This window comes from Notolabrus celidotus, chromosome 2, assembly GCF_009762535.1.
Source record: "Notolabrus celidotus isolate fNotCel1 chromosome 2, fNotCel1.pri, whole genome shotgun sequence".
Taxonomy (NCBI): domain Eukaryota; kingdom Metazoa; phylum Chordata; class Actinopteri; order Labriformes; family Labridae; genus Notolabrus; species Notolabrus celidotus.
In genome coordinates, this window is record NC_048273.1 from 11,329,921 (window position 1) to 11,353,334 (window position 23,414).

General features: G+C 38.7%; 1 long non-coding RNA gene across 1 annotated transcript; it reads left to right on the top strand.

Moving 5' to 3' along the window:
* The first annotated feature begins 3,874 nt into the window (after positions 1-3,874).
* LOC117805769 lies at positions 3,875-4,653 on the top strand. The gene is made up of 3 exons (XR_004629516.1): positions 3,875-4,105; positions 4,278-4,331; positions 4,423-4,653. It is a non-coding gene; the product is annotated as an uncharacterized LOC117805769 (long non-coding RNA).
* Positions 4,654-23,414: the final 18,761 nt, after the last annotated feature.

Here is a 23,414-nt window from a genome sequence, read left to right on the forward strand (position 1 = left end):
CGTCACAGCGTTATCCTGTCGGAGCTGATCTTGACCCCAGGCTGTACCTGGAATCAGCCAAGGGCACAGAAGAAGCGAACACAAGTTGAGTAGTAAGGGACAAGGGTAATTGAAGCAGAGTAAGGTGAGGGAGGGTGGGTTAAAGAGTAACAGACGAACAGTTTGAGTAGGCTGCCTACATTTAAGTAGGCTTGTCAGGTGATTGAGGGTGTGGTTTAGGCGTGGTCCTGCTCCCAAATCTAACACCTTAACTTGATGTACTGTTGTTAGAAAGTCTCCCTCATTACAGCAAGAAACTTTCTTGGTGTCGACTGTGTTAGCTCACAGTTTACACACCTGCGCCACCAGGTAAGTGGGAATCTCTCCTGCTCTACAGTTTAGCACAGAAGTTTCTCCACTTTTTCCTACGGTGCATTAAATCGCCTTTCCCTGGTAAACTCGGTTCATCATGTCTTTTTAAAGGCCCAAAACAGAACTGATAATGCATGTTCAAGTGATCAAATAAGGCTGAGATTTCAGGAGTCCTTTTGTTTTGGAAATGGCACAGTAACTACAGCTGTGATCTGAGACATGAAAGTGAAGTGAGAGACAGTGATTTTTTGTTGCACTCTCCTTCTGTTTCCTATCAAGAAGAGAGAAATATGTTTTCCTCTGGCTCCTCATTTCTGTGTCACGGCTGTCTGAATGTGGTCTCAAACACCATGCTCACGTATTACATAACGTCACTGTGTTTGTTTTCCAGCATTTGCTGCCTGTGTAATGCCAAAACTGTAGCTATGGAAACATAATTGACCAAGAATGTCATAATCCACCAGTCGCCATCAAAACATTAGGGGGAAATCTTGATTTATGACTGTTTACTATCTTTCTCTCCCTCCATTACAGCGGCTTTCTCCACCATGTCTTCACTGACTTTGTATGACATAGAAAAATAGATTTGACTTGACTAAGAAAATGTTGTTGATATACGAAACAGATTTGATGTCACAAGGTATTGTAGAGCATTAATGGAGTAAGTAAAATAGAAAAGTGTGGAATGAACTGAGACGTATACTTAAAAGCCCTTGGCTTCAGCGACAAAGTCAAACTCAGGCAGAGTTATGATACATCTGTATACTCTAACCTTATGGAATGGATTTAAATATTAGATATAGATTTTTCAGGAACCAAACTTGAAAAAAATCTTTAAAATTCTGCTAAAAAGTCTTAAAAAGGATAAGGAGGGCTGTAAATAAGTAGAGTACTCTCAGTGTCTTCTTTGTTAAAGACAAAGAACCTGGATTTTAAATAAGTTACCACGAGGTGACGATTAATCATCCCTCTCTCCCTCCAGTTCTCTAGCTCACTCTGCTGTCATTACCCATATGTTTGTGTTTTGCAGAAGAAGTATTACACTGTAATGAAAAACAGGAATGGCATGTGTTGCAATTGGACTGACAGTCCCACGCAGAGACTGAGACATTGGGCAACCAACCAGTAGATAGTTTAAAGTGGTTTGGATTCTTCAGGTCTGGTGGTTTGAGTGGGTGATATGATTTACTGGATCACTTCGTTTAGTTCCTATGTTGGCTCAGATAGCGTGCCTGACGCAGCAAGTCTGCAGACAAACAGGGGGGGTGCAGATTCACTGAGTGTGTGTGTGTGCGTGTTTTCATTTTACGCAATGGAAATTAAATGTCCTTATATGTCCCTATTAAAAAGAAAATTCCCCTTAAGGAAGCAACAATTGATGCGATTGATGTCTCTAATTCTCTCTCGTTTTACTGTGAAAGATACTTTCTTGTCATACATTTTCATCCAGAGTGAGATATTTTTTGGGGAAAATGTAGATTAGATTTATTATTAGTTTTATCCATGTACAAATGATTAGGAGTGGATTGGTATCCATTTATCACAGCAAATATAAGGTAAACCTTTTTTAACAGATCTTTTCAGATTAGGCTTAAAACTTTCCTTTTTGATAAAGCTTATAGTTAGAGGTGGTTCAGGCTTTGACCAGCTCTTAGTTATGCTGCTGTAGGTTTAGACTGCCGGGGGAACTGGCACGCTGACACCCCCCCATCACTTCCTTTAACTCTCCCTGTCCCATTGAAGTTACTGACCATCAACCTTTCTGGAGTCCCTGAGATCAATTGTCTTGTAGGTTCCTCTGAGTCACTGCCATAGACGTACTGCTGCCGTGGACGTTCCAGACTCCAGCTGCTACAGACGTGCTGGACTCCAGCGGCAACTACTACTACTACTACTACTACTATTCGTCTCATCACTATCATCGTAAAAGGGGACTGGATCGTATCCTGTCTTGATGTTGGGTCTTTGTTAATGATATGATATAGAGCACGGTCTAGACCTGCTATGTTTGTAAAAGTGTCTTAAGATAATGTTTGTTGTGATTTGGCACTATACAAATAAAGACTGATTGATTGATTGATTGATTGATTGATTGATTGATTGATTGATTGATTGATTGATTGATTGATTGATTGATTGATTGATTGATTGATTGATTGATTGATTGATTGATTGATTGATTGATTGATTGATTGATTGATCTACACTTTGTTTTGAATCATACCTGGTTTCACTTAGAAGACCCAGCCGCACATTCTTAGTTGCGGTTAACTTAGTTCCTCCTGGTGTTCACTTTCACAGCTTTTGAAAGTACAATGCTTCAAGACTTCATCTTCCACAGAAAATGTATTGAACCAGATCAATAAGATTCACAGACAGATTTCTATCTAGGCCTGGACCCTAAGGCCCCACTTTGCATAACAGCCTCTGCCATGAATGTTATGTGTGACTTATGATGCTTTAGTTGTTCAGTAAAGTGCTTTCCAAGTGCATTGAACATGTTATGGAAACTTAAGGGAAGAAGCAAGTAGCAGATACTTCTTTGACTTCTATTTTTCACTGTCGGTTGGTAGACAGATTTTCAATGCATTTGTATAGACATGTTTAGGACAATTCAGTGCAGAGTAACACTATGACAGAATCTACTCTACAATTATTTTTTTGCGAAGGCATAACCGAATTAAGCAATTGACATTTTGTATTTGTCTTCTCCATATATTTTTCTAAAACAATACTTTACATTTGAACATGAGCCATGAAAACGCATAAGCGGTTTGTGTGTTGGTGTGTTACTGTGTGTGAATGTGAGTGAGTAAATGTCTGCAGACTTAAAGTTCCTGTTGCGTTTCCTGCTCCTAAATGCCACTGGCAGTGTTGTGACTGCGGTTGGTAAATATGTGTCCAGTACCACATACTGAGTCACTGAGCAAACTGAGAGACAGAAAGAAAATAAGTTTAAGAGCTTGTAAGAATCAGGAACAAGAAATTGAGGCAAAAGACAACTGGGTGGAGATAATCCTTTACAATAAATCATTCCGAAGAATTTTAAAGTTAGTTGTGAAATGTTTATCTGAACTGACTTTTGATTTAGAGACCAATATGTTGCTCATGTACAAGTCAAAGAAACAATAGTGACATAGGTCAAAAGTCATCAAGAATAAATGTGGGGCATTAAGTGTCAGGACTACAAACTAGTAACCTTAAATCGAAGGAAAAATCATGATTAAGTGTCCAGAGGTGTTGGATCACCCAATCTGCTTGAACAGCTTAGACTTGCAGTTGGCATTAATTTAAAAAGTCCCCTTAAAGGCTAGAGTTTGCAATTCATAACACTTCACACTCATCAAAACATCCTGATGTCAGGAGTTATGGGTACTTTAGGCCTCCTCTTCTTTTCCTTTCTTTATTGTTTACTTTGACTGGTTCTCATGTGGGAAATGGGGATTGGGCTCAGTCTTGTTACTGGTTTGTCCGACACTTTAAAATGCACCCTTTTCCTGAAGTGAGCCCCAAGAAGGGCTTGATCAACTCTAAATGACGTCACCTGATTGATGTGATCAGCCGCAGCTGGGATGTGATGAGGACGCTAACAGATAAAACCACGAAAGACTCAACCACAGAGAGACCCACAAACCTTGGAGAACGATCACAGCTTTTAAAACTTAACCCAACCAAACAAAAAGAAAAACTTGAACTCACCGAAGAAGCTTGGGCTCGCCACTCATCGCCACGCCGGCCAGTGTACTCTGTGCAGGTGAGCTGACCCAGCCTACTCCCTTGATTGAAAACCAGTCCCTTCCTTTGTATTATGCTTCACTGTTCATGTTTGGGCTATATATTATTTTTGTTCTTACCTCTACTCTGGGAAGTCTGTAACACTTAAGAAATGGTGCCATGCAAAATAGATTTTTTGCCTTGTGGTGCAGGTTATGATACCGAAAACAACTGCATATTAAATTGAAGTGGACCCAAACCCAAAGGTTAGAGTTACCAGTATCAAGCATAATGTCTCCTGTCCTCTTCTTCTAGAATGAGTTTTAAGTCTCCTTATTCTGCCTTTGACTTCCTTAGACTTCAACGATCTGCCTGACGCAGAAGTGACCTTTAGAGACTTTTCCATCCAGGACGGCGCCATGTCCTCACAGCTCCTCAACAAAAGAATGGCTTACCATACTTCTCATTTTTTCTCAAAGCAAGAAGTCTGTAGAAAAACGGTTAAGGAGATGTCGACACATCTTTGATGTCTGACTTTGTTTGTGTCACAGCCGAGTGTTGAGGGCTGATAAATGTTACCTTACGTGATGGTGGAAGAATGTTACTGCCTCTTTCTAGAGTGTCACCTGATGTGCTGCAATTTCACCACATGCCCAGTATACTTTGAAGAAAAACACTCAAATTAGATTTTAAACTAAGGGTGGGAATATAAGTTGGCCTGCACCACATCTCTTTCACATCACTTCTCGTTCTGTGTGAGAAACCAAGATATCAGAATGAGTTTGATAACACAAGTGTCATTATCTCTCTCTCTCTCTCTCTCTCTCTCTCTCTCTCTCTCTCTCTCTCTCTCTCTCTCTCTCTCTCTCTCTCTCTTATTCTCCTCTATCCCTCTTTCCAAACCCAACTCGGTCGAGGCAGATGGCTGACTAATGAGTCTCGTTCTGCTCGAGGTTTCTGCCTGTTAAAAGGACGTTTTTCCTTGCCGCTCTAACTTGCTAAATACTGCGAGGTGCAATGCACATGGTGGATTAAGATGAGATAAAATCAAGTCCTGTCAGTAAGAGGGGACTGGGTCATATCCTGTCTTGATGTTGGGTCTTTGTTAATAATTTAACATAGAGTGTGGTCTAGACCTGCTATGCTTGTAAAGGCACCTTGAGACAACGTTGTTGTGATTCTGCGCTATACAAATTAAGATTGATTGATTGAATTAATCTGATTTATGCTTCAAAATGTCCATTACATCTTTGATACCCTTTCTCCTCGTCTTGTAAGTCGTCGTTCTTGCATGGAGACAGTAGAGTGCTGTGTTCGCCTCCGCTCTGCATTCTCCACTTGTTTTCCAAATGAATAGACCACTGGATAAAAAAAGGATTTTTACATTAATCACAGATAACAGTAAATCAGGACCTCTTTCTAAAGCAATGACAACCAGGCTCAGCCACAGCAGACACATTAATATGCTGGCCTTACCACAGTCGTATAAAATTATGACATTTCGCTCCATCACTTGATGAGCAAGTAGAAAGAACTGGCTCAGGGTTTTGGAGGTCCGACAAAAGTTTCATCTCAGGATTTGAGCTTCACACCCACGTAGAACGGGGTTCACATTTCATGCAAAGTTCATGCACAGCAAGGCGACTAGTACAGTCCTCCTCAACGTTAAATGTTGATTGGATCATCGCTTATACTGATGGTGATACATTCTATGAGGAGATAGGAGGAAAGGAGACGAGAGGAAGGAAAATAAAGGATATATTAGGAAATTAAGGAAAGGAGATTCAAGGAAATGTGAGGAAATTAAGGAAAAGAGATACAAGGAAAGGAGATGAGAGAAAAAGAAGGTAAGGAGATATGAAGACATGAGATGAAAGGAAATACAAAAAAAGAGACGAGAGAAAAAGAAGGAAAGGAAAGGGGATGAGAGAAAAGGGAAAGTTATGAAAGGGTGTGAGATGAATAAAGGAAAGGAGATATGGGGAAATGGGAGGAAAAGAAGGAAAGAAATAAGAAAGGGATGTGGAGATAGGAGGGAATGAAAGGAGATTTTTCTCCAAACACAAAGAAGCCCAGGTCTCACATGAGATTGATGTATCCTCACTCTGGCAGGGTCAATATTGACAAAGTCATAGTGTGTGTTATGAATGTAGAGTGATTCAACGCCAAATACAAGCTAAGCTAGGTTGCTTAACTATGAAAGCAGATGAAGTCATCATTCTGAGAGATGCACTAAGACCTCACAGGACAACGATCAGATCCTGGAAATACACTGGTATACACACATACACACACACACACACACACACACACACACACACACACACACACACACACACACCTGCAAACAGTAGATGAGGCAATACTTGGGATGAAATAGCTAAATTGAGGCACACTCATGTCTGTAATCGCAGTCCAAAAATCTGACAAACCAAAACTCACCATGGAGCACACTTTAAGTTTCTGAAAGTAAATGATGCAACTAATGTAGATTTATATTTAGCAGATTAGTATAAAGGTTCACATAAAGGGGAAGCAAAGGGGAAATCAATTGCAATTGACAACAATTATTATTTTTTAATCTGTGCTTTTAATAAATAAAACCTCTTCAACCTGGTTTACCCACAAAACAAATGATTGGACAGGAGTTTATTTCCACTTCCTTGTTATGTTTGTTATAGATATAATAGATTAACCAAAACATATAAAGTATTGGCAGAGTTCTTTATTTTGTTTGAAGCAAAACCAAAAAAATTAAATGAATGAATTAAAACTCAGACTCATCTCAGCTTCAAAACTTTTTGTGGCAGCTATTAGGAGTACATTTTTGTCTCTCACAGGTTAATCCAAAGTAAATACTGAACTTTTGCTGAACTTTAATGTCAAAGCACTTCAAGCTCAACAGACCCTCTCTGTGACACATAACGTCTTCTTGTGTTGACAAATGGAGCAGATGAGATTTTTATGGGTAGTTAACTGCCTTTCAGCAGTGCCTTATGCACACATGAAGGGATGGAGCTGCTGTAGGTATTCTTGTATTGTATCACACATATGCCTTGGTAGGGAATCCACTATAATGGCTGGAACACATTGTTTGAAGTTTGCGTTGTGGGCTTAAAACTAGTTAAAACATGAAGAAGGAATGTCTCTTCATGGAAAGCAAAAGGATTTTTCTTAAGCTTAAAGCGGTATCAAATCTATCCTATCCTATCACATGAGTTTTTAATATAACACTTTACTCATTGTATTGTAGCCTGTTAAAGACTTCCATGCATGTTTTTAGTCTAATATGGCATGTGATTATCACAATGAGGGAGACATCCCCACTCAAATTACAGTATTAAATACATTAAACACTTTTACAGCTTACTATAAAAAAGAATGTGTGTTTAAGAAGTGTCAAGACACCTTCCAGCGTTAAGTGACAATAGTATAGCATAAGGAGAACTGACTGATAAAACACAGGTCCAAGATGAGCACCATTTAGACAATACATATAGGTAAGGTGCTATGGGGTGCCGTTTGTAAAGTTGTGCACACTGAAAATAGCAGCAACAATTCTCCACACCTAGCTCTTTAATGTCTTTAAAATGTAGTGTGACTATTAAAAGTCACTTTTTTTTTTATCACATTTAGAGCAATAATTGTGATCTTTCTCACATTTATTTTTGTTTTGACAAATATATTTCAGTTAAACTCACTGTTAATCCAAGTGCTAAATAGAAATAGAAATGTTAAATGTTAAATCTAAATGTTGATTGTTATATCTAAATTTTAAATGCTAAATCTTAATGTTAAATGTTGAATCTATCTGTTCATTTTTAAATGTTAAATCTAAATGTTAAATGTTGCTCTGCAATCCGAAAGAGGCGGCAGTGTGAATTTGCATATAAGCTCAATATTTAGGATCACAGAGCAACATTTAACATTTAGATTTAACATTTAACTTTATATTTAAGATTTATATTTAACATTTAACATTCAGATTTATACTGCGCATATAGATTTAGATTTGGCATTTAGGTTCAAGAGTGATTTTGACTTAAATATATTTGTGATGACAAAATTAAAGTGAAAGAGATCACAAGTATTGCTCTAAATGTGATTTTAAAATTCACATTACTCACCTGTTTACTGCTGTTTATGACTGATGTTTCTTATGTTGTGTTGTGTCTTTGTTTGTTATTTGTTTTTAAGCTTTGTAAAGCACTTTATAAATAAAATTATTATTATTATTACACTTAATGTGGAGAAATGTTGCTATTGCCATTTCCAGTGTGCACAACTTTACAAACGGCGCCCGATAAGGTGCATGGTTGTCAATTTTGTTCATAAAAAACATTAAACACTGTTGATCAGACTGAGTGACTAAGGTTGGCATTTCAAATCAAACAGAATATATAATGTGTGTGTTAATTGTTATCTCACTACATATAGTTAAGCCAATAATTGCTGAGCTTCTTTTTGTCAGTACATTCTGACTGACACACATACATAATGGAGAGTGCAACCACCTATTTTGGGGGCAGGAAGAAAGAGAGAAAGGAGTTGTGTGCGATCATTCTTGGGAACTGCTGCAGATGGAGGAAGCTGTATTGTACATTGAGCAGAGTAACCTGCCTGTTGTTACATTACTATAGCCTGAGCTCACTGCCCACCTCCAAGAACAATGACATCACGTCACCCTGAGATACTTCACACACAGTGTGAGAACTGCTGGTTTGTGTGAGTAGGATCATAATTCTATGAACAGTCTGTCCCATGCATTCCTGTACAGTTTTACATGCACAGTGGAGTTGGCAGGAAGTCTGACCAGCACCATAAAAAAACAGAACATGTACAGGGCAACCAGAGTTGAACTGTATTGCTTAATTCCAAAGGTTTAAAAAAAAAGTTGCCTAACACTGAGCTTTTATTTTAGGAAGCTGATGTTCATATAGGGAGTTGCTGAGAACAACCATTTCACCCACACAGCAACTTTAAGTTTGTATTGAACAATATGAGTGTCTAAAAAATGACTAATGGGGTTAGTAACTTACACTTAAAATGAATGTTTCCTCAACATGAAACATTATGTTTGTTACATGTACTAGTTCTAGTCAATTCATAACATATTCAAATGAATATGTTACACTCAAAATGTAACAAGCATTGACTTAACTTATTGTTTTATCAATTTCAAACATACTTTTCTACATCCACAAAACTACAACTAGTAGAGGACACGTGTTTGATTTAAATTCAAGTTTAAGTTGGCATAAGCTTGAGTAAAGGGGGGTGTGCAGTTTGGCAGACATACTAAACTTGTGTTACTTATGTTTGAAAGAACAATATGTTTAAAAAATGAACACATTGTTTCTGGCTTACCTTTGTCAGGATGGTGAAGTGTGAATACTGATGTTATAATGAAGATGCCATAATGTGCCATAATGTTTGATGGAAGACCTGAATGTACCAATAGCCTGTGCATTACAAATGGGGTGTTTTTGAACTTGTTTATTTATCTTGTGTTCATGCTGTGGTTCAAAAACTGCTCCAGATTAAAAGACACTATCAAACTTGTGTATTATGATAAACAGATTAACCGTAAAATAGTTGCAATATGCTATTCGTTCTGATTTAAGTTAATTTATTTACTAATAATTAAAAATGTCAATACAAATTGTTACCTTAATAATTTTAAGTATGATGAAAGTAAAATAAAGAAGTTAAAAAAAGTTCAATGGAATACACTAACAAGTGAATGTCACCATGACTTGTTGATAATATGCATTGCTGGGAATGAGCGTTCTTGAGGAGTAATATGACACATTAGCACCTGAAAGCGCTCTGTTGCCCTTGTTGTGCAAGGCCAGCATTTTCACACTTCCCCACTCCCCCGCTGGAGAGAGTCTACAGTTGTGGAGCAAGCAAAATGTGAGGAAAAAAAGCACTGTAACTATATTCTTAATTAAACAATATAGCAAAGGCTTAAACATTTCTTCCAGGACGTCTTGTTTTTTTCAACCAAAAAAGTATAATTTTAGTATCATCTCGGACTCCTTAATCAGATTTTGTCTGTTGGAGCTCCTCAGTGGTCAGCATTTCAAAAGTAAATGAACATGCTTGGATTTCAGTATGTTTTTGTCAAAGCTTAATTCTGTCTCACCGTGGTCATGTGCAGTCAGAAAGCATCTGTAGCCACAACATCCAGGAGGAAAACAGCTGAGTAGAGTGGCATGGTCTGTGTTTACACAGCAGGCTTTTATTGGAACCATTTGGAAAACGTTAAGGTGAACAACAGGTTGCAATTAGCCTCATGTCAGTCCAGCTCTCACTCAGAAGGCTTTCAAGACTAAGAGGGCAGTTTGCTTTTAATGTTGCATGCAACTCTCTTGAATTCTTTTGTATCAAAAGTTTAAAAATATAAAAGGTGCCTTTATGCAGGATTCAGATTTTCTGCAAACATCTGTTTTCTTTTTTACTGTTGGTTTAGGCTGATGTTCAATAGTCAGAGAGCACACTGCTGACGTAACTTCATCGAATTCATCGTATTATGTTTTCACATCAAAGGATGATTATTTTATCTTCCATCAATGCCATTGTTCACTCTAACAGCATGTGATGTAGTGTGATGTGTGTGTGCGTGTGTGTGTGTGTGTGTGTGTGTTTGTGCGTGTGTGCATGTGTGTCCGTGCACGTGTGTAAGTAAGTGCGTTTGTTTGTGCATTTGTGTTGTAATCAATTGCAAAGTCCTCAAAGTTAAGTCATTATTTCGCATCCTGCTGATGTCAGAGAGATCAGGAAAGACAATGGTTCAAGACTTCCTGGCCTGTATGTTTGTGTACGTGTGTGTGCGCGCATGTGTGTGTGTGTGTGTGTGTGTGTTTATGTATGTGTGTGCAAGTAAGCGTGCAGGAGCTGCAGACTGAGGTTCATACAGTTCTTTTGATTTTGAGTTCAGAGGTGAGTATAAGTGCAGTGAAAACCACACAAGGTTGAGAAAAGTTCATTCTGACCTGTTTACACATGTAGCTGAGTGCAAATGTGTGTGGGGGGGATATATGTGTGAGTGAGTTTTAAACAATAGTCTTGTTTAAATTTAGTGTACGTTATTGATATTGAAATAATAATTAAACTGCATGAAGGAGCTGATCATGGTGGGGGAATACAATGGGCTGCATTGTTGACTCCAGACTCATTCCACATTCAAGCTCTCTTGAATTGACTTTTTTTTTTACAATCCTCTCAAGGGTATGTTCATCCCTGTTGCTTGAGCCCCTTTTTTTTAACACACTTATCTCTTCTGTACTGCAGCAATGTGGCTTTCTGTCCGTTGGAGGGTGTCGATGGTAGTCCTCTAAGTCACATTATATGTCCTGAATTAGACAAAGAGATATGTAGATTTATTCTGCTTGATTACTGATTTTCTCAAACTCTAAATAAAATATTGTCACATTTTGAAATGCCTTTAAAATTAGTTTTACCTGCAGGCCATAAAAATAAAAACGATTGAAAATCCTTGCAACATTTCAGTTTATGTAGTGATTCCAGAACATGATACATTTTCAGTGCCGTGTTTAAGTTGAAAACACTTCAGCTTTGGAACACTACTGCACTCATCAATGTCACTTCTTGATCACTGACCAATCAGAACCAAGCAGGTGTGCATTCCCTGCCCTGGACTTCCAATTTCAAATTTGTCAACAGCAATGGCGGAGGGAGAAAAGTTATCACACTTGTTTTTTTTTAGGTACAATTTCCAAGTTTAGAGCTGCTATTAATGCTATGACACGATTCCTATCAATAGTTTTTACAGTTTCTTTTTAAAATGCCATTGAATTAAAGCAAGTATAAAGCATACAGACCCAATGATCACATCTTGGGGAAGCGGAAGTGCAGCAGAAATACTTTCAGAACCTAGTAACAGTAAAAGCTGGTGAGAAGCGCTCTGAAATGGAGGTTGTGGGCACTCCCAGCACAATAAAAGGCGGCAGTGGACACATCACCTCACTTTCTTTAAGAACTGATGTGAAAAAAAAAAAACATTTTTCAGGATATTCTTATTATTTGACATGCAAAAAAGTTGCCATTGCTAAAGAAAGGGTGGGGGGCAATCCTTCACAACACAATTCAGAGGAGAGTCAACTGTATACAATAATATTATGATTATGCAACAATGGCACAGTCTTATATTGAGAAGGCTGTTATGTAATTCAGTCATATCATTGATGTAATGTAACTCTTGTAAAAATAGACTCCACACTGATTTCAAAGGCCAATCAGCAGAGCTGCAACATGTGCAGGAGTTGTTGCCTGTTTAAGCTGTACATGAAGCACTTAGCAGACATGAGTACACAATGGACTAATATCTCATTGTTAGAAACAACAATTATGACATTGAAAAGCCATGTTGTAGCAAAGTGTCAGTTCGTGTTGAATAAGTCATAGACAAGTGTTTGATTTTCAAAATATTGTCCCAAAGAAACCCCAAGACATGGGCAATCATCTATCTGCTTTCTTGCCTTGGTGAACCTGAGTGAAGCTTTTTTAATCATTTTTGATCGACTTAACTCGATTGGATACCTCATGGCCACAAGTTTCAGGAGTCAGTATAATGAAGTGAAACCAAGGCCAGTGTCAGGGTTACCACAGGACATTGAGATATCCCGCAGCACATGTCTGTCCTCCTCACTACTCTGTTTACTTTCCTATCAAAACACTGATTCCGAACTCACACACACATACACGCAGCACAGCACGTTGACATCGCTATCCCCATCAGCACTTCCCCAAAACAGTACACTTGTCCATGAAACACTGCCAACACACCACTACACAGACCCCACATGTACATACACACTTTAAGGATACACACACACACTCTTAGCGCCACTCGACTATCAACAGGAAACATCTTTTGCAGAACAGGAAGTGCTTCTCTCTAATTGGTTGGGTGTGATTCAGTGTGAACTGTGTTCCAGCCAATCAGGGAGCTCTTATTTTAGGGGTAGGTATAAAATGAGAGAGGCAGCTCAGCTGATGGTCAGATTGAGTGTTAGAATTCTGTGCGCTGTTGCTTGTGTGAGTGAGTGAGTGAGTGAGTGAGTGTGTGTTCACTATGAAATTACTCAGAATTTCCCTTCCTAATGTCTTCTCCTTTTTTTTATTACTGTAAATGTCACATAGCGTCAAAGGAGTCTAAAATTGTTGTGACAAATGTCTGGCTGCTTCACACACAAGTCATATCCACAGCTCACTTTCATTTGACTTCATGTTAAATGTGAGGCTATGGCCTAACTTTGTGTGAGTCAACATTGTAGCAGCACAGTTCACAAACAAACTTTAGACATGGTCATGTTGGTAAATGTTTGATCTATAATAGTTTTGAAAGTTTTTGGTGTAACCTGTGGTTGGTTAAACAACTGATTTAAACCATAAACGTTAATAACTGTCAATATATTTGTATTACCCCTTGCCTACTGGTTTCTGGCTGAACCTCATAGTGAAGTAGGCACTTAGAGGTTAGTAAGACTAGTCAGCTCATGGACAGAGGCTCACAGATGAATTCCTCTGAATCTTAAGTGGAAAAAAAGAACATGAGTTTTCTCTTTTTAGCTGACCACCTCTTATACTCTTACCAGAATCAGTTTCACACAATTTCCCAACATAGCTGCTGTATGAGTAAACAGTCAAGGCAGTTATTTTAGAATATGTGTCATGTTGCATAAAGTACAGGATTGAAAGCCTGTAATTTTTGTTATAAAAGTAATTCATTTTAATTGATATATTTATTTTAATTAAAGAACTTTACAATCTTTAATGTTTTCACTTTAAGCAGCACTGATGTAATGATACAGATAAAAAGTTAATCTTTTTTATTATTTAATTCAGTTCCCTAATGATAACTATATATATATATGTTTCAGGTTATGTTCTAATTCCCATTTCATTTTCAGTTATATGTTAAAATGTCCTGTTTGTAAAGTTGTGCACACTTAAAATAACAGCAACAATTCTTCATAAAGTATCGCTTTATGAAGATTTTATTTTGGTACTTCCGCTTGGTGGCAGTGTGAATTTGCATATTACCTAAATATTGAGGATAGCAGAGCAAAATTTAAAATGTATATATAACAAACAACATTTATATCTAACATTTAACAAGAGGATCACAAATATTGCTCTAAATGTGATTACATAAGTTACTTTTAAAAAATGAATTAAAAATAAATTTTGATGATGTTTTGAAGCTACATGTGGAAAATTGCTGTTATTTTCAGTGTGCACAACTTTACAAATGGCCCCCATACAGGTTACACACTGAAGTCTGCTATGGCTGCTATACACAATCTGCGTGTTACATCTGTTAGAGCCTGGTGGGGATGGAGGGGGAAACCCACAAACAGAGAACACAGTTCACTACACAGCAACCCCTTGGCTGACTACAACCCTCAGCTCTTATTTGCCACCATTCCCACTATTTCTTCCACATATTTCAAGCAAATCTTTACTGTCCATCGTGACAGGTGGAAAAAAAAACTGTCTCTTTTCAGGGCAATCTCAGTTTGCCGTAACAAATAAAGGGTTCACCTATCAAATTTCCATCTCCAAATGACATCTGAGGACAGAGAAGGAAACTTATTGACATGATCATTCTGGCATCATGTGAAGCAGTCAGTGTGTTTGTTTCCTCAAACTTAGAAACAGAGCAGTATCATATCTGTTTAACGTTGCAAAACCAGCAATATTAGAGGGATAGGTGAATGAAAGCACCATAGTAATTTTCAGGCCCATGATAACTGGCTAATGAATCAGTCCTCAGAGCAGAACCTGAGCTGGTGTGAGGCAGACAAAATAAGCTGCTCCATTCTTGCACAAATACAAGTACCATGGTTTCTGGCAATATTCTTTGGTTACAAATGGACACTAGAGTGAAGAAGTAAACTTCTCTTTTCCTCTCATTTGATTTATTAAGAGCTTTGTTACACAACTGAGGAACAAAAAGATTGTTAATAAAGACAGTCTAAATCTTTAAAGAACATGACCTGAATGCTGAATCTGCAGTTCATGTATTACAATAAAAATGTAATATATTTGTGGTGTTACTGTACAATTAGAAAAACCCCTCTTCTATAAATGATTGCATGAAAGTATACAGAAAGACTAGACATAAAGGCTATTACACTCAAAATGTTTCAGGGGAATACTCCTACAGTTGCCTGTTTCTCCCTTAAGCAGATTCTTTGCCGGACTGCTGTGGACTGCTGTTATGCTGTCTTTTCGACAAAGATCCAATCTAATGACTGCACATTTTACGCAAGGGGAGCTGTTTTTTTAATCACAAATTCCCTTTTTCTTGGCATGTCTGCTCATAAGCCTTTTGGTTTACTTTAAAATGTGTGTTTGAGTATTCATATGTGGTTGTGTGTGAGGTCCTTTAATGTTGGCCAGCCTGATGAAATCCTAAAAACACAATGAGAGCTGACGGGGTGGGATGTAATCCAGCTCTGTCTGGCTCACTTTCAGCAGTGCTAAAAGCTGCAGGCGTCACAGTGGAGCGTCGCTCCACGCACATCTCTCATCAGCCAACCCAACTGTGATTACTCGTCTGCTGCCAGCGGCTGATGATCAGAAATCACTGCAGATTCCAAGCAAACACAATTATACAAGGGGGGAAACCCAGAAACTCTGGTGCCAGCTGTATGTGTGACAGAGTTTGTGTATACATTACATGTGCATAAATGTGTGCGTGAGTGTGTGAGGTCATTTTATTACAATGTTTCAGGGCCTGCCTGCTTCCCTTCTCTGCCATCCAAGTCTTAAGTTAGAAAAAGCACCTCAGGATGATGCCAGAAAAGTACCAGAGATGGATAAACAGAGTTACACAAAGCTTTCATGCGTGTGTAATGAAAGTTTAAAACATACACAACAACCACTGCTGAGAAGAAAAGGCAGTTAGCCTAATGAACACAAAAACATAAAAATACTCAAAGGAATCGTGTCAGGGCATTGTCTGAGTCGCTTTCTCAAATGTAACACAAAACAAAAGATTATCCAAGCCAGATACGTTTTTACTTAATTAAAACTCTTGCTTTGGTTTAGACAAGGAGGAATGACAGAGAGCACAAGATATACCACTATGTTTTAGGGATGTATCCACAATGGCAAGGAATATACAGGTTGACTGAAAGAGTTGAAAGTAGCTCAAATCTGTGCAACAGAAAGTTAACATGCCCACTGTCCCACTTTGAACGATCCATACAGTGTCCTGCTCTGTTCATACAGGGTCTAAATAGGACGTTACACAGACCAACTGATTTGGAATTTGTCATACACAGTTAATCCCAGGATATTAGAGTCTCAGTGCATGTGTCAAAGGGATTAGAGAGGGCTCTCAGTCCCAACAGTATCAGGTAAGTTGCCAGGTAAACAAAAAGTCAAGCATTGAAGTTCAACAACCAGGATGTGCATTTTTTTGTCCATGTGCATGTTCACGTGCATGTGCACGAGTAAGTGCTTGTGCATAGTTGTCTGCATCCCAAGAATGTAATTAAGCCTTCCTGAATAGATAGACCAGTAGCAAGATAAGGAGCAACATTGGTGATAAGACACAAGAAAAGGAAAGACAAGGTTACTCAGGGTCGGAGGGGGAGTCTCTGTGAGCCAAAACAGGAACTAAGCTATGTAATGCTTCATGAACTAAAAGTCTTTAGAAATAAATGCCCCAATCCTAATTTTCATTATGAAAATGATGGATGTAATGTGTTTTCAGACCAAGCTTTGTCCTTCTGATATGGACTTTGTTTGCTTTTTTCTGTGTTTGTTACAGCCTGGACTAAGGCTGAAGTAGGTCCAAAAAAAGCACTCGTGTTTGGATAATGGAATTTTCAGCGGGAGTCCCCTTTCTTTCTCATGCCGTTGTCTCCCATTTTCCATCCCTATTTTTTCATCCTTTTTATATCAGGAAAAAGGCCCAGTTCTGAACTTTCTTTAGCATAATTTTGTACAAAATTGTATTTTTTGTTTACTTTTGCTTTCATTTTTATCACTAAGAATAATATTGTAGTTTACAGCTCACAAGGGTAACAGTGCTTTGATTTTTCCCACAAGCTGTAAGTTCCGTACTTCCTGTTGCGTATAATCACCAGGGAAGCTGAGAAGCCTGAGACACTAAGGCTGTTTTCGAGCCGGCTATCTACATACCATCTAGAAATGTTGTATGCAGTACGAACTGAATACTACATACTGCGCTTGAAGGTAGTATGTAATATGACTGTTCTGTTGGATCTGTTTTGTAGTATTCTGGGTCAGGCGTAGCTGGATTTCCGGTTTCGGAAAGCAGAAGTAAACAACAGCCAAGCGGATGGCGAAACTGCTTCGTTAGCATCCACTTATTATATAAAAAGGTAAGAGTGGTTTATATGGAATTCAATAATTTACACAGCACCTAAAAACTGAGTGCCCACTGTCAAAAAAGAAGAAAAAAGAAGAAGCATAATGTTAGCGCTGTGCATTGTGGGAAAACAGTACGCAGGGGAAACTGCTCCTCTGCATCCTGAGAAATGTTCTCAAATCAGTATGACATCCGGGTAGTTTTGGCATACTGCAGATTTTGCTCTTGTTTACATACTACATACTGAATTTTGGCCAAATCAGGACATATTACTACTATAATAGGCGGTTTCAAAAACAGCCAAAGAAAACTTCTGAGAATGCTTGTGAGCTTGAGAGAGCCTTGATAGTGTTGGTAGCTGGCACGAACTGGCAGCTTGCAGGAGTCAGTGCTGGAGCTAAGAGCAGCCACTGATTACCACTGATGATGGACAGCTGTGTGTAATTACAGTGACACCTCCACGCTCCATGCCTCCAGCCATTGCAGCACAGAAACAAAGACACAAAACTTCCCCAAAGAAAACTCTAAACCCTGTACAAAAAACTAACAACACTCATACTAAGAAGTAAATATAAACACAAGAGTCCAAACCATGACATGTTTCTGGCTTTTAAATTGTATTGAGCCTGCAGTGACACGTTTTCCTCCACCAGTGTGGTTCCCAGTGGTTTATAACTAAAGTATTTCCATGACTGCTTAAAATGCACCTTCCTAAATCATACTTCAGTGGGTGAGTTACATAGAAATAGTCTCTATTCCATCTTTAGCCTTGATATTTAAAGCCATAATTAAAAAGAAAAACGGCATGTGAAGAGAGGAAACGAACATAAATGAGTCTCCAATTTGAGCATGGAGGAAATGCTAAAGATAATAGGGGGTTTAATGCAGGGTCCTTATAAAAACATACACACTCACGTGCATGCAGCCTAATGTGGAATTGTTTCCTGCTTTTTCAATCATGTTTTTGGCTCAAGCCTCGCAAACCTGCTCCGTGTAAAACTCAGTTACTCGGTTATATAGGCACACCAGGAGGTGTTGTTATTACATGGCAGGAGACCAGCAGTGTGTAGGGGAGATGGGAATGTGTGTGTATGCATGTATAGGTTTTGGTTGCCAAGGTTGAGTGGAAACCAGTGCAGACTAACAGGTGTCTGTGTGACAGTTTATAGAGTTCCACCTGGCCTGCAGGAATTTTAACTGGTTGACTGACTAATCCTTACCAACCTTCCCTCCTTTGTGGTCCTGACACATATACAAGACGGACACTTCAGTCACAAAGAAGTGTGTGTTTCGCTTTTAGGGAAACCTTTAAGACATCAGAATGATTTTTTTGCAAACTGAGGTAATTTTGAAGTTCTTTCAGGTGCTTATTTCTAAATTATTTTTCAGTTTAAAAATAAATAAATACATTTTTTACCATTTGAGTCTTATTTTGGGGGTTTGGGGACAGAGTTACTGGATGTATTCATGGCCAGTGTTAAGCAAGTTACTGAAAATGAGCAATTAGTCATAATAGTTACTGCATAACATATTAGTTTATTGGAAAAGCAATTTTCCTTTTTCCTCAACACAACACTTAATTAATTTCCCTCTCGTCTCAACGGTATTGTAATAATTAGTTCTCTAAAACAAGCAGACTCAACGGTTGATATGGGAAGCATGTCTTCAACAACATACCTTGCAGGAGTCTGTTTAATCCTCCCTGGTTTACAGATTTTGGACCTCATGATAAATAATCAAGCCTTGTCTGTCTGGATGGAGTGGCTCCTCCTTTGGCTACACCTGGATCTGAAGTGTTTTTAGCACTGGGTCTTTGGCAACTAGGATATAAGAAGGGTGTTCCTTGGTTAGGTGCTTTGATAGGTTAGAATTGATAGCCTTTGCGGTGGACAAAGTTTTCTTTCCTGTACACATACTACAGCTCATCCCTATATTCTTGGGTCCTGAAGAATAATGCTGATAAGTCCATGATAGAAAGCTCATACCTAAATGATCACCAGCCACTGTGTGTGTTTAATGTGTGAGATATTCTTTCTCCAAGGGTGCTACTGTGCTGACATAGGCGTAACCTTGCCACTGAGTCGGATGATTGATCTTATACATTTGTCAACTATTTGACATAAAGTCACAAGTAATGACGCCTTATACATTTCTGTAAATGTCGCTGTGTTACTGAATTTGGAAAGTACCTACCACACCACTAGTTACATCAAATATTTGTTACAGTGCTCACAACACTGGTCATGGAAACAGTAATTCTCATGATCCATGTGCCTTTTTTATTACTGACAGCTGAATTTGTGTGAGTTTTGTAATGAATATAAATGTAGAGTATTGCCCTAAATATGTTTTATCCCACACACCTGTCACGAGACTAGGATTAGTATTGTCAGCTGGATGCCTCACCACTTTGGTCTTGACAGAAATATCTCTACACCTGGGAAATACATTAAAAGAACTTTGTCATTGTTCCTGAACAATTCTTTATAATGACGTAAGTAGGTGTAGTGAGACGTACGTAAGCTGTAATTATCTGGGGGAGGATCCCTGATTAAAAATAGTGAAATATAAACATCCAGCTGTACATTTCTTTCAATGGTTTGACCCTTGACAAATTGGATTGGAATACTTCTTTTTCACAGTATCTATGGTTTGGGGGGCATTTGCAGGAATAGATATCTGCATCAAATAGCTTTTGGATCAAACTTGATTTTTATAGTATGAAGTAAAAATATATATCAGGGATTGGCTAAATATGCTAGGACTTTTTGATTAGTTCTCCGTTGATTTTGGTCCATAGAATAAAGATGACCTCTATTATGACCTAAACTCAAAGGCACTGATCATTTCTTGACATCCCTTCTATGTTTCAAGGATTTATTGTGCAATCATACAGTGTGTACAGTAAGCACATATAGTGAATATGATGGTTCAGAACGCACATGAGTTGCTTTTACCGTAGTGTGTATAAGGTACTTTTATAGTACAAAAAAATGTGGCAGTGTTCAACTTAAGAATTAATCATGGAAGCCTGCCAGTCTTTGGCAACAATCCTCCCAACCACCATAACTCACCTCTTCTAAGCTCTAACACAGGCGGGATGCCATAGTGTGTGTTTGTGTGTCTGTAGGAGTGTGCTGAGCCAATGACACAGAGTGAAATAGCTTTTAAGCCCATCTCCTTATGTGTTTTCGCGTGCATGTGCATGTGTGTGTGTGTGTGTGTGTGTGTGTGTGTGTGTGTGTGTGTGTGTGTGTGCATGTGTGTGTTTGTGTGTGCAAGTGTGTGTGTGTGCAAGTGTGTGTAGGGGATGGGAGTACTCTGGTATGTTCCAGGAGGCTTTATATGGCACCTGTAGAAGTAGAAGGAGGTTTGAAATGCAGAAAAGCAGATCAGCTGGAGGTGAGAGACGGGCACCTTTGGGCTGGAAACTCTTATGCAGTCACTGAGATTTAACATTAGATTTGTGTACAAGAACAAAGTGTGTGTTTCATGCATGGAAAACAGTCATTGGTGTCAATACAAAAGCAATCAAGACTCAGTCTTATCTCATCTTAATCCACCATGAGTAGAGCACTTGTGGCAAGGAAAAACTTTTAACAGGCAGAAACCTCAAGCAGAACCAGACTCATGTTAGACAGCCACCTGCTTCGACCGAGTTGGAGTTAGAAAGAGGGATAGAGGAGAATAAGAGAGAGAGGGATGATAGTGATGAGACTGATAGCAGTAGTTGTTGCCGCTGGAACATGGCACATCCACAGCAGCAGTCCATGAATGGGGTTGAATTTTTTAACAGCCTCTGTTTACTTTCAGCAGGATGCTTCATTATATTTATTTATGTGGATTATCTGTCATCATATCATGGTTACTCTGCATTCCTGTTTCCATAGAAGTGAGAGAAGTTCATCTCAAAGCTTGTGGCTGTATTTAATCTCTATATCCAAATTGAAGGGTGCTACATCCAACTGTTAGTGTGACTTCAAATGGAGTTCATTCCATGACAAAGGCTAAGTGGAGAGGGTCCATTTTTCAGATTGTCTGGTGTGTTTGGCCGAGTTTCCAACCATCCCTTTGCCTCATCTGCCTGTTATGACCATGCCTATTGTTTTGGATTTTGGAAACTTGCCATCTCCTTTCTATTGTCACTGTGGACTTCTCATTGTCATGCTTTTGGATTCAGCAGTGTTCTTTACTGACTGTGCCTCTCTGCGTCTTCCATTCGGTGCATCTTTCCCTTTTATATACTTCAAAGCAATTATTTGATGCCTTTCACCTTATGCTATATGCTTTATGCTACTTTTTAAACAAAACACACACAATTGTGGCAAATATTGAGCTGTTCTGCTTTCATCTGACTGATGTCAATCAATCAAACAAACTTTATCCGAAGATGCTTTTACAAACATAGCAGATCAAGACCATCCTCTATGTTACATTATTAACAAAGACTCAACATCAAATCAGATCCAGTCCCCTCTTACTGACAGGACTCGACCTTATCTCATCTTAATCCACCATTACCATTGCACCTCGCAGTATTTAGCTAGTTACAGCGGAAAGGAAAAACTTCCTTTTAACAGGCAGAAACCTTGAACAGAACCAGACTCGTGTTAGACAGTCATCTGCTTCGACCAAGTTGGGGTTGGAAAGAGGGATAGAGGGGAATAAGAGAGAGAGAGAGAGATTTTAGTGATGAGATGGATAGTAGCAGCAGTAGTAGTAGTAGTTGTTGTTTTAGCTGGAGTCCAGCACGTCTGTTGCAGCTGGAGTCTGGAAAGTCCACAGCAGCAGGAGGTCTGCAGCAGCGTCTCAGAGAAACCTATGAGAGAGTGGAGCTCAGGGACTCCAGAAAAGTCTATGGTTAGTAACTTTCAACGAGACAGGGAGAGTTAAAGTGAGTAGTTGAAAGGGGGGGGTGTCCTAAGCCTATAGCAGCATAACTTAGAGCGGGTCAAAGCCTGAGCCAGCTCTAACTAAAAGCTTTATCAAAAAGGAAAGTTTTAAGCCTAATCTTAAAAGTAGAGAGGGTGTCTGCCTCCCGGACCCTAACGGGTAGATGATTCCAAAGGAGAGGGGCCTGATAACTGAAGGTTCTACTACTTTTAGAGACGTAACACACATTTAGACCTTTTTTGATGATCTTGTCACGCCCAACCACATTATGCACATTATTGTGAGACACAGCAGTAACAATCTTCCTGTATTGTACAAATTTATACTTTCAGGTTTAGTTTTAGCATGTCACATCAAGTTCTTAAATTGTTGTGTTCCCAGAGGTTATGAATAGGTAACAAATGTTGAGTGAAGAAAATAACTAGATTAAAAAGATAGTGGTTATAAATGAAGATCTGATTTATCTCTTAAGCCACACGCTCAGCTTCCTCATAGATTGTGTAGAAAGCAGCAGATAATTCCTTTCTCATGCACAAAGTTTTGGGGTTACAGTTACAATCCTTCCTGCAGCCTTATGTCAGTGGAAACATGTGACCAAAACAAAGAGGTCTGAAGACACCCCTCATGTGTTACTGATTTCTCATTACAACTCATCATCTGCACACTGTTAACTCACACTTTGGGTGTGGGTTTGAGCCAGTGTTGGGATTCCTGACCGTTTTTCCATGACCACTCACATATTCAACGCTCTGTACATTAACATGTTTTTGGCAAACAGTGCTTGGTGCTTAGCAACACCCAATTAATGACACAAGTCTAATAATTAGTCCAAAATTGAATTAAATCAACCATAACTGTTGCCAATTATCACAACATAGCACTTCTTATATCATCATGTCATCATGTCATCGTAGCATTATAAAGCTAATTCTCACAAGTCCTTGAGCTTCAAAAGCATTAAAGTAATGATAATCATTATGGAACACTTACTTTTTAAAATAAAGTTAGAATGTAAGACGACTGTATAGGTGCCAAGTTTCCCCTTAGGGTGCTTATGGTACTCTTTTGCAGTCATTACATT